Raw genomic sequence first — 15,775 nt, 5'->3', positions numbered from 1 at the left:
TGATCAACACTTATGTGCACATATGGAAATAACATTCATTGGGTATCGGGCAGGTAGGAAGCGGGAGAAGGGGATGGATGTATTCACACCTAATGGGTATGGTGCACACTATCTGGGGGATGGGCATGCTTGTAGCTCTGACTTAGGTGGTGCAAAGGCAATATGTGTAACCTAAACATTTGTACTCCTATAATATTCTGAATTTTTTTTTTAAAATGAAGAAAAAGAAAATAGGAAAAAAAAGAAAACAGGAGGTGAAAGACTTTAAGCTGACAGAGAGTGAGGTGGCTTAGGAAGCTGCAGGTAGTTCAGGAAGACTGAAGCAAAGAATTCAAAGTGGAGAGTGAGGAATGAGGAGAGAAAGGTAGGAGAAATAGGAAAGAGTCAGATCTGAAAGCTATGTTAAGGAGTTGGACTTTATTCTGAGAGTAATGGAGAACCTTTGAAGTATTTTGAAGTATTTTAAGCCACAAAATGCACATTGATTTCACCAAGTCATTCGATAGTCTCTTATGATATTATTGTGATGGAGAACTATGAACTGAGTAGCAATGAAGTAGGTCAATTTGTAACTATTTGGAAAATTGTCCCATAAAATGTCAATGCATAAAATTGTTAGCAAGTAGAAAGAACTCTGTTGGCATTTTTCTGGGCCCTTTGCTTGATTCTATTTTATTCAATGTATTTATCAAGAACTGGGGCAGTCTTTTTACAGGCCACAAAAAGCTGGGAGGAAGGCAAATGTATTATTGTTCAGCATTATCAAGATTCAGAAAGCTCTCAATAGGCTGGGGTGAAGGACCTAAGCCAGCAAGATAAAATTTGAACCTGCATTTATGCTTGAAAAATAATCTATTATAGGAGAATAAAATGGAGAATCCCCACTTTGTAGCAACTCACATGAAATAATAAATTCAAAGGTCAAAATACTGTTATGTAAGGGAGTCATGTGACCCCCTTACTAGATGGAAAAAAACAGACTGTGTTGGTGATATTATTGTGTTTGGTTCAAGGTGGCAATGACTCCACTAAACCCCACCAGCTCACATTTGGAGAACAGTATCCAGTTCTAAGTTCAGATATCCAATGTCAAGGTATTTGAAGACTTAGAAGTTACATAATATTTTTAAAAATGTTAAAAAGATACAACTGAAAAAGGATAGAGGCCTTTAATTTTAAAAAGAGTGACTCCAGGGGATTGAAATAGGACCACCAAGTGAAAGCTCTAAATAAGAAAGAAATTTTTAGAAAAAATAATTTTCAGGATTGGGGGAATTGACTATAGGGTGCTAGATGGTAGTGAATTTAGAATTTGTGAATGGCATGCAGCTTGTGAACTTCCTACCACTGGAGATGCCTGCACCATCTCTCAGAGATGTTCACTAAAGATGAGCATGTCTAGTATTGACACAAGATACTGGAAACGTTCATCCAATTTGTTGGGCATATTATAAATGAAATTTTTACACTGGAAGAGAGGTCTGGCTTTTCCCACTCTGAGATTCTATTACAAAATTCATCACAACCACACCTGCCTCTGTGTCACTGAAGCACTAAAGGAGAATGACTTCACTCCTCAATTCTGCCACTTTAGATTCATCCTGGCCTTCTTTAATTCAGAATTTATCCTACAGTTTCAGGAATTGATTCTTCCTTTTATTGGCCATTTTTTATAAAGGATTCCAAACATCTCTTCATCACTTTTTGTTTTCTTAAAACTTCTGGCACCTCCAATATGACAGTTGCTATAGCATAAATAACCAAAGATATCAAAGCTTTTTGGATGAGTTTCCCCTAAGGAATTCTGACATAGGACCCAGTAGTTCCTTTTTGTTCATCTTCCTAGTCACAAACCATGAGTAGCCTTCTCTTCACATGACCATGCCACTGTATCATAAGCATTCAAGAAACAAGTCTAAAGTGGCTTTCCATTCACCTCTGACCTCTCACATGGTGGGCAAGTTCAAACCCAGCCACTGGCATCCTTCATACATTTGCCACAGCCACCCCCTTTCCACAGCCCCAGCCCCACTACTCCAAACCATAGTCTTGCCACTTCTACAGCCTATCACCTCCAAAGTGCTTGTTGCTTGGGAACTGTTACTTTTGGCTTTGAGGATGACTTTGGGATTCCATTGTGCTATGGACTACAGTCTTCAACCACTAGCCTCTTGCCCTCCTCCTTCTGTTTCCTTGCTTGCACTCCATGTTCTCCCAAGAAAGTTTACTGAGTAATGCTGTATCTAGTCTACCCACAGCTGTGTTCTGTCAAACTGTAGTGTTTTTATAAAATCTCCAAATTGGTCCCAACTCAGATCACAACAGACTTTTCTTTCCATCATTACAACACTCTTAAACTCTTCTTTCTCTTTGAAATCTTAATTTACAACTCCCCCGACACACACACATGTAATACTGCAATTTCATTGAAGGAAAACTGGTTTCTTCAAAAAGAAAATAGTGTTTGTTCCTTCTATTTGCTCTTTCCCTATTTACTCCTCAATCCATTGCAATCTGGGTTTCTGCCATGACTATTCCACTAAAGTGGCTCTCACAATGGTCAGTAACATCCTACTGGTTGACAAATACAATGGACTGTTCCAGTTCAATTATTACTTTATCTCCCTGCAGCATTTGTCATTGTTGACTGTTCCCTTCCTTTTGAAATTCTCTTCTGCCTTAAGCTTCAAGATTTTCCTCATGACTGACTGATTCTTCTTTTTGAGTTTCCTTGTTTCTCTCCACCAGCCATTTAAAAATTGATCTTTCCCAAGATTTGACTCTCAGAGCTTTACTTATCTCACTCCTCAAGCTCTCCCTTGAGTAATCTCATCCACACACAAACTTCAACTAACACAGATGATGATGTGTGACCTCTGGGCTCACATCTGTGCTTGCATATGCTAGAAAGCTTATAACTTCAAACTGACCAAAACTCACTTCATCAGTTTCCCTGTTCTCAACCCCTCAAAAACATTGAAGAGAAAAATCCTTTTATAAACCTGAATTATATGTTTTTTTTTAATTTAGCTTCATCTTTCTTCCCCCAGTTTGATTCTGACAATGAATGAGATGCAAAATAATAGAATATTATGTCCACACTTAGAGAGACTAGAAACTCTGTTCTAAAAAAGTGATCAAAAGTCAGGCTAGTGGGATTTTTTTTCAGATTTCTGACTATTATTTTAAAAATGAAAATAGAAGGGTAGCTATAATCATGTGCAGTTGCCAATCCATAATTGTATTTTTTCAACAAGCAAAAACTCAGACTCTGGATTGGAGCAGACACACAAACCTCTGGAAATTCAGATGTTCTGTTTGGGAAGGGATTTTGTGAACAGGTTTTACACTCTGAAGCTCACTAAATTCTCCCTTCTATCTTGGCAGTCTACAGGACAAAACAATATAAGCTGCTATGTTTCAAGGAAAAAAATCTTTAAAATTGTCCTATTGCTTTTTCTGTAAACACAGGTGAATTTGTTGTTTGAGGTACTCTTCTTCCTTTGATGAGTGAGGCTAAAAGTCTTCACTCACGAGGTCAGAGTCTTTTCTCTGCTGTGAATCCTCAGATGCAGGCTGCCACCACCGAAATGAAGTCATAAAACGGAAATCCCAAACCAAGACTGCATAAGCCAAAGTATCACGCACCCCAGCATATGTACAGGGTACAAACCTATTATTTCACACCTGGTGCTATGTCAGTGGAGATTCTAGAAGCACAGAATTAAACAGTTATTTTGACAAAGCATTATTATTTGTTGGCATTCAGTACATTTGCTTGAAATTCTAACAACTTCCCTGTATTGAATATCCGCCCACCTAATATTTTTTCTTTATATGAAATCTTATAATAGCAAATCTGTAATTACATTTCCTATTTTCATTTTTTTCCCCAGGAACACTGTTGGCTTCTACTGTATAAGAACTATAGTGCATCTATCTCCATTAGCATTGTCACACGGGTTTTATAAAATCATATTACAAAATGTGGGTCAGTGATCACTGAGTCATGTAATTTATCAAGACAATACCCAGATGCACTGTTTGACATTCGTTTTGCGGGGATGCAATCTACTGGTATAAACAACTCTGCAGTGCCTACCATTCTTCAGAAGCAAAGGCCATTTACGACTAGGGGGAAAAATCAATATCCTGAGTTCCACTCACTATCAAATATTTAATGTCCCAATGTTTTATAAGATAATATATCAGTGAAACCTGACAGGACACTTTCATTTGATAATACATCATCTCTTCAGCTTGACCCTCTAATCGTGTCTCCAAATTCAGATTTTTAAAGCCAAAAATGACTTTGTCTCTTAGCCCAGCCTCCTGATTTTACTAAGAGGATGCTGAAGTCCATGGTACAAGTATAATACTGAAGTACAAGTAACTTGCCCAGCAGTTGGTGATAAAATCTAAATCTAAAGTTTCCGTGGTCACAAATACAGTAAGCACCATGTTCAGCTCTTTTCAAATTTTGCATATTTCATTATGTTTCTCTATTTCCTTCAACATGCTATTAGGATGGAATTAATCCTCTAATGTCTACATTACATTTAATTAAATCACCATTGTTTAGTACCTGCTCTATACTAGGCATTAAAACAGATATTGGAAATAATAGAGGTGCTTCTCCCCCTAGGTATCACCAAAGCAGGACTTTTAAGAGTGATGGGAGATAAGATACAAATGCTCCCCTATCACCTCTCAGACAGTTTCTTCTTGGTCTCATTCACTGGCATCTATCTCATCCTCTGCTGCTCCTTAAAATTTCCTTCTCTCCTTGCCCATTTTTTCTTATGACACTTATGGATTATGTTGCAAGTATCTCAAATATGCCTTTTTCTCACTTTTCTGTTTTCCTTTCATTCATTTCTCTCCACCTTTCACCCTTCTCCAAATAGAGACATTTTCCTCATGATTTTCTTGCTCACAAGATCTTGGCTGTGAACTACCCTGATTATGCCAAAGTGTATATCTCCTAAGTCCTGGTTCTCTGTCACCAGGTGTCTACTACATCTCCATTGAGTGTCTCAGAGGTTCCTTAAGCTCAGTACATCCCTAAGTGAACATATCACCTACAACCGCTTATTGGGGACCTTCCTGGAAGTAAACAGCTATAACTCCATTATGCAAGTGCCCTATTTAATCTGTCAATTAAAGCGTCTGTCTCTCCTACTACAGTGTTAAACACCTTGGAGGCAGGTTCCATGTCTTTTCATCTAGGTAGCCTCAGCACTCACCACTTTTCTTGGGACCTAGTGGATATATAATAAATATTATGAAATGAATAAATCAAACCACTGCCTACGTGTCACCCAAACCAAAATCCTGAGTAGTCTTAGAAGACACATTCTATATCCAATTACTAATAAGTCCTATACATTTTATTCTCTGAAATAGCTCCCCAAATCATAACTTTCTCTTTAGCAAAACACTGCCCTGGTTTTAAGTTCAATTATGTCTCACTGAGGCTATTATCATATACCCTAAATGTTCTTGCTGCTTCCAGTGTAACCCTTTCCCACTCAATCTTACATATAGAATGTTACTAAAACTCAATCCATAATCTACTTCTTCTCTGCTTAAAATCTGTCTGTGCCCCCGTTGCTCAGGGGAGGGAGTATAATGTATAACACCCATCTCGATCTTGCTCCTGCCCACTCATTCATCTCTTGCTCTTTCTCAGCCTTGCAACCCAGTCTATCCACACCACACTTCTCACATTTCCCTTTGTAAATGCTGCTCCCTTGCCCAGAATGCTCTTATCCCAGCTTCCCCTGACAAACTCCTACTTCAGTCTTCAGCTAAAAGTTTATCTTTTGATTTCCCCCAAGCATATTTCAAAGCTCCTTCTTGACAGTCCCAATTGTGCCTTATACATAGTTCCATTACAGCAGTTGTGACATTGAAATTCCTGTGTGGACAGCTTTCTTCCTGCTGGACGATGAGTTACTTGAGGGTAGGGACTGAGTCTTTTCTACTTTGTATTCTCAGTACTTAACAAAGCTTCTGACACACAGAATGTGTTCAGTAAATAATAATGATTATCGTGTAACAATTCACACATCCTATACAGAGCCCTGAAGTCTTTAAATTTCCCCATGTATGTTTTTTTTTTTCAAGGTTCTACAACTGTCAGTCCCCAAGTATGTTTTAAATCAAGACTTCACTTTATGTTGTTTTGTCCACTTTAGTGTTGTTACTAAAGGCGATTTATGCCTCAAAGATGTATCATAGACTGAACAAATAGTGGGCAGAGGAAATGGTCAAAAGACAGGGCTGTGGTACACATTCAGTTCTATCTCCCCATTTGGAGAAGGGTGAGAGGTGGAGAGACAGAATGAAAGGAAAACAGAAGAGTGAGAAAAAGGTATATTTGAGTTAATGCCAACATAATCCACTCCTTCTTGTCTCTCCCATGGTGACCTTCATCATCTGTATGGTCTCTTTAACATCCTCTAACTTGTGTCCTTTCCTACAGCTGCCACAGATAAACCAAATCTATGGATAATCTCCAAAGCTTCTTTTTAACAAACAGTTTCAATGTTCTGCTCTCCAAGTTATAAGAGGTGACTAATAGGAAGCCTAAAACAACCCTTAGAACTTGGTCTCTGCTATTCCTCCCTGACCCATCACCTTTGGGCATGAGTTCCAGCCGGCAATGAAACTTCAACAACCTATGTCCTCAGACTTTGACTCATGAAGGGAGGTGCTGGTGGGATACAAATGTTAAAGTTTTGCATCTCAAAATTACTTTTACAAAATGAAGTCTACACTGATGCTGCCATGATAAAAACAATGGCCATGTTTTGAGTACTGAGAGACATGCACAGCAATATTGTACACGGTAAAAATCCTTCATAAGTCACAAACAAGCTGTAGGGATGATACTTTTAAAAGCCAACAGTGTAAATATGATGTGGTCCAATTTCAAGCTGGAGAATGTAAATCACTTTCCAAGGTACTTTCCATGTCCTGCATGGGGACTTAGAGGATTTGTGTAGACAAATTGGAGGTGCAATGCAGCGGTCTGGACAAGACGTGTGTACTCTGCATCTGTCACCTGGTAAGATGAGTTTCCCAGGCTGACACCCCTGCTCTGATCCTCTTTAAAAAGTGGCATGCAAATAATCTAAGGTGGACTTCAACAAATACTACAGTAGGCCACAACAGTGAATGTTTAACCAAGTTCTCAGCTAGATAATTCATTTGCCTATCTCTTCTGAGGACTTTACTGAAGATGTTTTCCCTTTGTGCTGAAAATTGTGTCATGTCAAAAGCTGGGGAGACTCCCCAGCTCTAATTCCTAGATGGCATCAACTAGAACTCAAACCACTAAACAAGAGACTTCATGAATGCATTGTTCGTTTTATTCATTGGATTGTTTTTCTCTTAAACACAAATAAGACCACAGGGGAAAGGGCAGTTCTGTTCCCTGTTGCTTTCTCTTCATCAGATGCAGAGAAAGGGAAATAATTAACTGAGAAGGCAAATGAAGAAAACAACAAGCAGTTATACTTGTAGTCCTCCAACCAAATGTAGACCCTTCAAGAAATGCACTCAATGGCTTTCCGATAGAGACAAACAACTAGCTCCATCCTTAGAGACCCAGGCAACCATGGCTCTCAACCTGCACCCCTTCGCATGCCTCTTACTGAGATATGGATGTCTCCAGGGAGAAGCTGCTGGGTGTGAGTGAGGTTTGTGTTCCTTCCTCAGGAGTGTCACTGCTCCTGTCCTGAGACTGTCCTGCTTTGGCCACATCTGCCTTAGAGCTCCGCTCACCCCTCTTTGTTACTAAGGCATCAGTTTGGAGTATTGTTCTGACACACAAACACAAGCTTAATGTATTTGAATATTTCTTAGAAAAATACCTTAGCCTGGCAGGTGGAGAGATGTACCCAAAGAAGAATGAGCTTTACAGACTAAAGCTGTCATCAAAACCCCCAAAACTATAATGCTAGGGCCTGCCTCAGTTCTTAATGTCTGAAAGTACATAGAAATAAAAAGAAAGAAAGAAAAATCAATATACTTTCTTGTTATGGTCTTTGGAACAGCAGTCAGGGAAGTAAAGAACATTCAGTATGGATGGAGGTGGGCTTCAGATCTTACAGACACCTGATATTAAAGACAAAGTCATGAAATAAAAGCAATAATGGCTTGAAGATTATTTTTGACGAATAAAGCTAAAGCACTTTCTCAACACCCAACAAACATATACAAAGTACTGTTTATATATAGATGCATCCAGACTGCATGTAAGCACAATGCTGGACCCTCCGCAATACACTGGTGAACAAGCAGCTCTGGTAGCAAAGACAGATAATAGAACAAGCAAATAGAGAATGACAAAAGTTATGATAGAAAAAAATGTGGAGTGTTGTGGCATCAGGGGGCCTAAACTAAGTATAAAAGATCTTTCTGGAAAAGCGATAAGATCTAAAGAATTTTAACTAAAGCTTCCTGTGAGAGCTACATTTTGAAGATTTAGTGTGGATAGCTGGGTAAATTTATGTCTTCAACAGGAAAAAAATTTTAATATTTTTCAGAGATGAAATAGAAATTCAACCAGAGACCACACAGTTTTCAGGGAGAGAGGGTCAGTGTCCACCCAGTCAATGTTAAAATTGCACAGCAACCCTTTTCCTCATACCCACTCAATGGCACCACCCCAGCCACCACTAGGCAGCAGCCTCCCATCTTCCTGGGAGATTCTCAATCTCTCTCTCTCTCTCTCTCTCTCTCTCTCTCACACACACACAAATTAAAATTAGTCACTGTCATGAAATGACTAGGGACATTGGTCATATGCATGCTGCCAAAAGAGCCACACTTCCCAATTCTTCACAAATACCGGGGCTATTTCAACTACCATCTCTCTCTCTATCTTCCTGCCTCACATAAAGGTCAGAGCCTAAAAGGTACAAATAGAAAGGTGGGGATGCTGGTATTGTTTTGGAAGCTGTCATTGCCTAGGGGGAGCTGACAACACAGAAAGTGTTAGTCCCAATACTAAAGCAGAAGACATGGCCCTTTCTGCTCACATTTTCATGCAAACCTCACTCTCTAGCATTCATTATGCTCACCTGCACAGAGGACTTGGATTTCAGGCTACATTTGATGAGTACATATGAAACTTGAAGGCTAAACTCTCATATATATTGCAATATCAGTTTTTTCATATTAGTAGAAGCAAAATACTAAATTGTGTGTATTAGATAAGGTTATAATAGGAAAGTTATTAATTATCCAGAAAATTTCTTTTTGATAATTATTGTTGTTTCATGGGCCCTCTCAATCAGAGGGGAAAATCAGGGGGAAAAAATCACTGAATAGTAAAAGGATAAAATTATTAAAGTTAGTAGATATAAAATAACTTAAATGTGAAAGAACACAGGGCAGTGAGACTTTATGAAAAAGACATGAACTAGGGAGAAGCTGCAGGCCGAGCTGTGGAGAATGTTTCATTCTTGTAACCACAAAATGAAGGTCAATGTCAGTGTTTAAGTTTGATCAAGTGAAGGAGAAGCTCCAATAAGACCTGGATACCCCCTGCCCTACTAAAGGTTGCCCCAGAAAGCAGGATCCTGCCCCCATTCTGGTGACATTATTATAACGAAAAAAATTATAAACATTTGAAACAAATAGTAATTGTAGCCAAAGCAACACAGATTTTGGTTTTCTCCATATTAAGGGAAGTTCTAAGGAGAAACTTTGGAAGGAATTTTGTGATAAACAAAGAATGAGATCAATAAGGAAAAGAATTGGAATTCCTTATTCCAGAGCTTCTGAGCTAGGTCAGTGTAGATTATAAATCACATAATTTCATGTGCTTGAATTCCCACCTACTGTCCTACCAACAGTATTGCTTCTAGGAAGGAGTCTTCAAAGAGTGGAGGGTGGCAGAAAATTCATTTTCCTGGTACCTTGTAAACCCTGGGTTAGGATGCTGGCAATCATGGCAGTCTGCCAAGTGACCAGTTCTCCTTGCTCTTACATCAACAGCTACTGCTGTAATGGCGGCTTTCTTTTATTGAGAATTTGCTAAGTGCCAGGAGACAAGTTTTATTGTGTTTGTTTTCAGATGAAGAAAGTGAAATTAAGCAGCTTGACCAAATCTACCCTAAACAGTACACTGTAGGGGCAGCATTAAGACCCATGCCTGTGACCACAAAGCTCATGTTCTCATACTCTGTACTACTGGTATCTATTAATATATTAATACATCCATTAATGTTGCTGCTTTAATTCCCTTATATCTTAGAAGACCTAGACTACTGATTACCAAAGTGTGGAGCAAGACAATCCATTGTTTGGAGAAAATAAAGTAATATAATTGCTTTAGAAAATATCAGAACATCTTTTTCCATTCATTTTCAATCAAAAAAATAAGAAATTGTTATTCTAATATTTAATATACAGGTTAATGCCAGTATTGTTTTGCCAATATTTAATATACAGGTTGAGCCAGGTGCATGAGTCAGTCTGGTTGCTGGGCACTTGAATACAGTGTGTTTGCATCCTGGAGGAAGGAAAGTTTCGCTCACTTGAGCAGTTTACAATGGAGCCCCCACCTTGTTCTTTGACTTTGATACATTGCAGCATGCTGCAGTTACTGTACCTAGGTAGATACAGGTGATGTTTTAACAATGAATTAAAAGTAAATGCTTAAAAAAAAAAAACAGGTGCTTAGGAAAGAGCATTTTGAAAATAGTTCTTTAAAAATGTTTGCGTAGTTGTTTGATTTCTGTTGCCATAGACATCAGCTGTGTGTCTCTCAATCACCTTTCTAGTGTCACTTCAACAATCTCTGGCCCACCTCTCCCGTGCAGCCCCTGTGTGGTACATGGGCCCTGATCTCCTGCAAGTAGATGAAAGCTAACACCTCCCTGCCTCACACCTGCATGGGATGTTCCTTTCTTGCCTTCCACGCTAGGTCTTTCCTGTTGACTTAGAGGGTAAAAGCCTATAGGACCACCCCCCAACCCCCAAGTATCCACACATGTGCAACCCAAAAGTGGAGTGAAGTTTTGAATAATGGAGGATAGGAGCTAGCGAATATTCCTTTCCCCAGAGGGACTGTCCTCAGAAACAGTCATCCCTGGCCTGTAGGGAAGGCTCTCTCTCAATATCCAACAATCAGCCATGGTCCACAGGAGACGGTGGCCAGCTTCCTAGTATGCCCTCAACAGGCTCTCCCTCCTATTCCCTGGAATTGAACACTTCTAAATAAAACTCAGGTTCTGCGTTCTGGGGAAACCAGGCTAAGGTGGGATATTTCCTCTAAATCTTTATCTATACCAAAAAAGAAAAACAAAGTAGAAACAGTACTCTAACCTATGTCAACATCCTCAAAATAACACATTAGTTGGTTTTAATCTCATCTATTAAAGTGTGAAACTGTATCCCCTTTCAAGGAGTTTGCAGGGGCAACTGATCAAATCAGGAATAATGGGAATTTTAAACAATAACAATTTAAAACCCCTTTGTATAAGGGTGCATGATTGACACACACAGATCATAATTAAGGGTAGATAATGACGTACTTCTTCCATAAGGCTCCAAATATCTTTGTGAGGTATGTTTTTCAACTAAGAACTTAGAAAAAGATTTTTGAATAGCTGAATCACACAGTGTAGCCCATGATTCAAAACAAAAAATAACAAAGCATATTCAATCACATTAATGACAGCAAAAATTTTTGTGATGTTAATAAAACTGGAAGATGTATTTTTAAAACACTTCATCTTTAGCTCATCATTTTATTCCCTATTTTATGCCTATTTTATAATGTATACACTATTATTGCATTAATTTATATGTATCATTTTAAATCAGTAAATAAACATATGTTGGGATAAGTATTCAAAATTATTTTATTAATGGAATGTGTGTGTTCAAAAGATATTTAGAGCCCACGACATAGACTGCCTGGATTTGATTCCTAATTCTGTCCCTTACTACTTGTGTATCCTTGGGAAAGTTACTTAATCTCTCTGAATTTGTCGTTTCTAAAATGGGAATGGTAATAATAATAGTCACTTTGTAAGATCGCTTTGAGGACTGTAGATGAGAGGCTGAAAAACGTACCTAGCACATAGCTAGTAACACACAAATGTTGGTTATTTTTATTAAAATGATGTTAATGCAAGTGCAATACATTCTTTGTCTGCTTCGCAGAAGGGTCATGAACCAAAGCAGGCAAAATACTAAACACAGGATGCTTTCAAAGGCGCTAGCAGGCATCCCTGAGCCTTTCAGTTTAGGAAGCATTCAGGTTTGAAAGAGTTTCAGAAATCTAGTCCAAGCCATTTATTTTACAAATAAGGAAACTGAGGATCAGAGAGGTGTATTCATTTTCCAGGGATAATACAGCTTAGGAATCAAAGCCAGGGTTTGACTGGAGACCTGTCAGGCAGAGGCCCAGCTCTCCCCAGCATATCACACCACACTCCTTTGACTCCACAGACACACAAAGGCCCTCAGCCAATAGACGAGGCCTCACTTTGCTGCAGTCAAGGACTTCTCTGCCAGCACTTTTCCTTCTCTGAAGTCTGCAAATCACAAGTCGTGAGAAAAATGACATTAGTGCCTTCTCACAGTAATTTAGGGATGACAGCTCTGAAGAATTCCAGTGAGCATTCAAATATGGTACCAGCCCCAGCCAACTGCAATTCAAGTAGCTGGTCTGTGAGTAGAATCTGAGCACATTTTCTTCCAAGAGCATTATACTGAATGAGGCCATGGTAAATTTGCAACCACCAACACTCCCTAGTTCCCTATCTGTTTTGTTCTTCCTCTGGACAAGTTATCAATAACTAACATGCTGTATATGTTACTTATTTATCTTGCTTACAATTGTCTGCTCCACTATAGTGCAAGCTCCATGAGGACAGGGATTTCTGGCTGTTTTGTTCACTGCTGTATCCTGGTGCGAATATTTGTTGAGTGAATGAATATGATCTTTTGAGTCATTCCTGCTGCCTTTGCTGTTAACCTTTGGCTTCTATGGATATACAGAGTTACTGATTTCCTAAATTAAATTTTACACACGCCTCCTAGGTACTTGCTCACACAGAATTGGTTCCTCTAAAAATACCAACTTCCAATGATTTGATTAAAATGTACCTTTGCAAAATAACATGTGAGTTAACACCTACTAATCCCACTAAGACCAATTTAAATATCATTTCCTCAGGAAAACCATACTAAACCTCCAGACAAGGCACTTTCCATATTAATGACATCTGTTGCACACTATAATTTTCTTCTTGTTGCACTTACAACTGGAATTAAATCACTATGTGGGTTATTTGTTCAATGACTATCTTCCTTACTGAACTGTAAGCTCCATGAGGACAGGGACAATCTTGTCTGTCAGTGTATTCCTGGGACCTAATAGAACCTGGCCTAAAATAGGCACTCAATAAGCACAGGCCAAATGAATGAACAAGCAGAAATCTAAAAAATATCCCAGTTTGAAGAGATTCCACAAAAAAGAATTTAACAGCACTTGATAGAAGCTATAAAGTTGTTCCTTCAATTTATTTAACTAAACTCTAGAGAGATGAGTAATTATTTTTTCAAATAAAGTTCCTAGCTTTTTCAACTAAAGTTGATAATATATAGTTACTTGTAGAAAAGATATTTTAAGTATTTCTTCTATATTCCTCAAATCTGCATAGTGCAGGCTTGATAAGGAAAACTTTGATCTCCCAGCAATTTTGCCTTTGACCCCAAGTGGATTTAACTGTCCAGGATCCTGGTTTTCTTCCAAAATCTATGTCTGGTTTTAAGATAAATTTTCCCAAATAAGCCATAAACATGATTTTGATGGTTGAAGAATATTTTCATTTTAGATGAATAAACCAGAGGTACTTTGGTTTAAAATTCATGACCTATATATCTATGCACACTTGCTTTCATTTCCAAGTTTCCATCAACATTAGCTCTCAGAGTGAAATAATAACCTTTTTCCTCTTGAGTGTTTTTCCTGGATCCCAAGGGAATAAAATAGGAGCAAAATAAACCAAGCTGCTTTCATGCTAAAGAGATATATAGAAGCAAGGATCACCCCGCACCCACAAACATACCCACAACTGCCTGCCAAAATAATATTGTGTTCACCTTGAAAATATCCTTAGAGCTTAAGAATTCATAGAAGATTAAACATCATGGCGGTGAGTATGGGACCTAGACAGTCTAGAAAGACAGAATGGTCCTGTTTAGTCCAGCAAGTCACAAACTTACCTGAGAGTTTCAGAAATGTAGAGACACAGTGGGACGATGTACTTGTGAAAGAGAAAACTTCATGTTTCAATTTAATCTAACAACTATATGATTACCTCATACCATATGCTAGGTTTGAAAGACTTAAGGATTTCATAAGGGTTTTAAGCCTTTCTGCTGGGATAGCAGTGGTTTGAATATGAACCCCATACTTTGCATTTTAAGCAGAACTACTTTATTACTTTATTCTTTGACTAACAGCCATGAGAGGAAAATAATGGGATTTTTTTTTTTTTACAAACAGGAAAAGAAGAGAAGAGAAAGAGGATTGTGAGAAGACAGTTTTCTTATTGGCACAATGGTATAACCTAGTCCTTTCTACTCCCAAATTACAGAGTCATAAAATTTAGTACATCCCAACTTTCTGAAAGTAGAGATCTTGAAATAAACTGTGAGAAATGGATCAGAGCAATGACTCTCAACCTTTCTATGCACTGAGACCACTCCAAGAGTTTGAAAAAAGCATTAATGCCTGAGACCCAACCCCAGAGATTGTGATATAATTAATAGTGGTGTGACCAGGGCATCTGGATCTTTTAAAGCTCCCCAAGTGATTCCAAAGTGTTCCAAATCAACTAAGACTGAAAACTACTAGGATAAAGGGGTTACTGAGATCCAAGAGTTCACATGCCAGAGGACTCATTAATACCCGAGAGTCAGAGAAAACAAAAAAGGTGTGAAGATCAAAATAAGCCTGTTTCTAGTGCTCGCTTCAGCAGCACATATACTAAAATTGGAACGATACAGAAAAGATTAGCATGGCCCCTGCGCAAGGATGACACGCAAATTCGTGAAGCGTTCCATATTTTTGTGCTGAGGCGGGGAGGTAGGGGGTGGGGGAGGGGCTGGGGAGGGGGAGGTTTGACTACATGGTGAGTGCCAGGCGCACTGTCTGGGGAATGGACATGCTTGAGGCTCTGACTCAGGGGGATTGGCGGGACATGGACAATGTTTATAACCTGAGCTTTTGTACCCCCATGATGAGCTGAAATAAAAAAAAAAAAAAGCCTGTTTCTATCATTGGGACCTGACTGGTAAAGATGGCTATGCTTGGTGCACCTGAAACAAGGTGTGACCAGGAATATCAGTTAGGGTGATGGGACCCCTCCCTCTAGGAGGCCTGGCCTTTTGGGGGTCCAAGGCTAACTAAGAAAGCCAGAACCCAAGCTGCTGCATAATAAGTAAAGCAAGTATGTCAAGGCTTCTGTTATTGAATGCAGTGAGACAACTCCCTGTTTTAAACATGTGCACTCGGGCACAGACTTAAGATCTCTCTGATGCCAGAGGGAAAGGTGACGGTTGGTGTGCTTTTTAAAAACCATCTTTTTGGCTGTCATATCTCTTGATGATATTCATGATAAATAATACATCCAGATAAGAAGTGAGCACTATCTTTCTTCTGAAGATCCCACCTTGTCTAACTGTTACGTGGAAGGAATGGAGAATATGAGCGCCTACTTGAGGGGGTAATAAAAGGCTA

The 15,775-nt window shown here is 38.9% G+C and overlaps 1 non-coding gene across 1 annotated transcript; it reads left to right on the top strand.

Annotated features, from left to right (window-relative positions):
• Nucleotides 1-14,998: 14,998 nt before the first annotated feature.
• Nucleotides 14,999-15,105, top strand: LOC123645292. The gene has a single exon (XR_006737485.1). It is a non-coding gene; the product is annotated as a U6 spliceosomal RNA (small nuclear RNA).
• The last annotated feature ends 670 nt before the right edge of the window (nucleotides 15,106-15,775 follow it).

This window comes from Lemur catta, chromosome 9 (assembly GCF_020740605.2).
Source record: "Lemur catta isolate mLemCat1 chromosome 9, mLemCat1.pri, whole genome shotgun sequence".
NCBI classification, from domain to species: domain Eukaryota; kingdom Metazoa; phylum Chordata; class Mammalia; order Primates; family Lemuridae; genus Lemur; species Lemur catta.
Note: the sequence above shows the minus strand (reverse complement) of the source record. Positions and strands in the feature narration are given on the sequence as shown.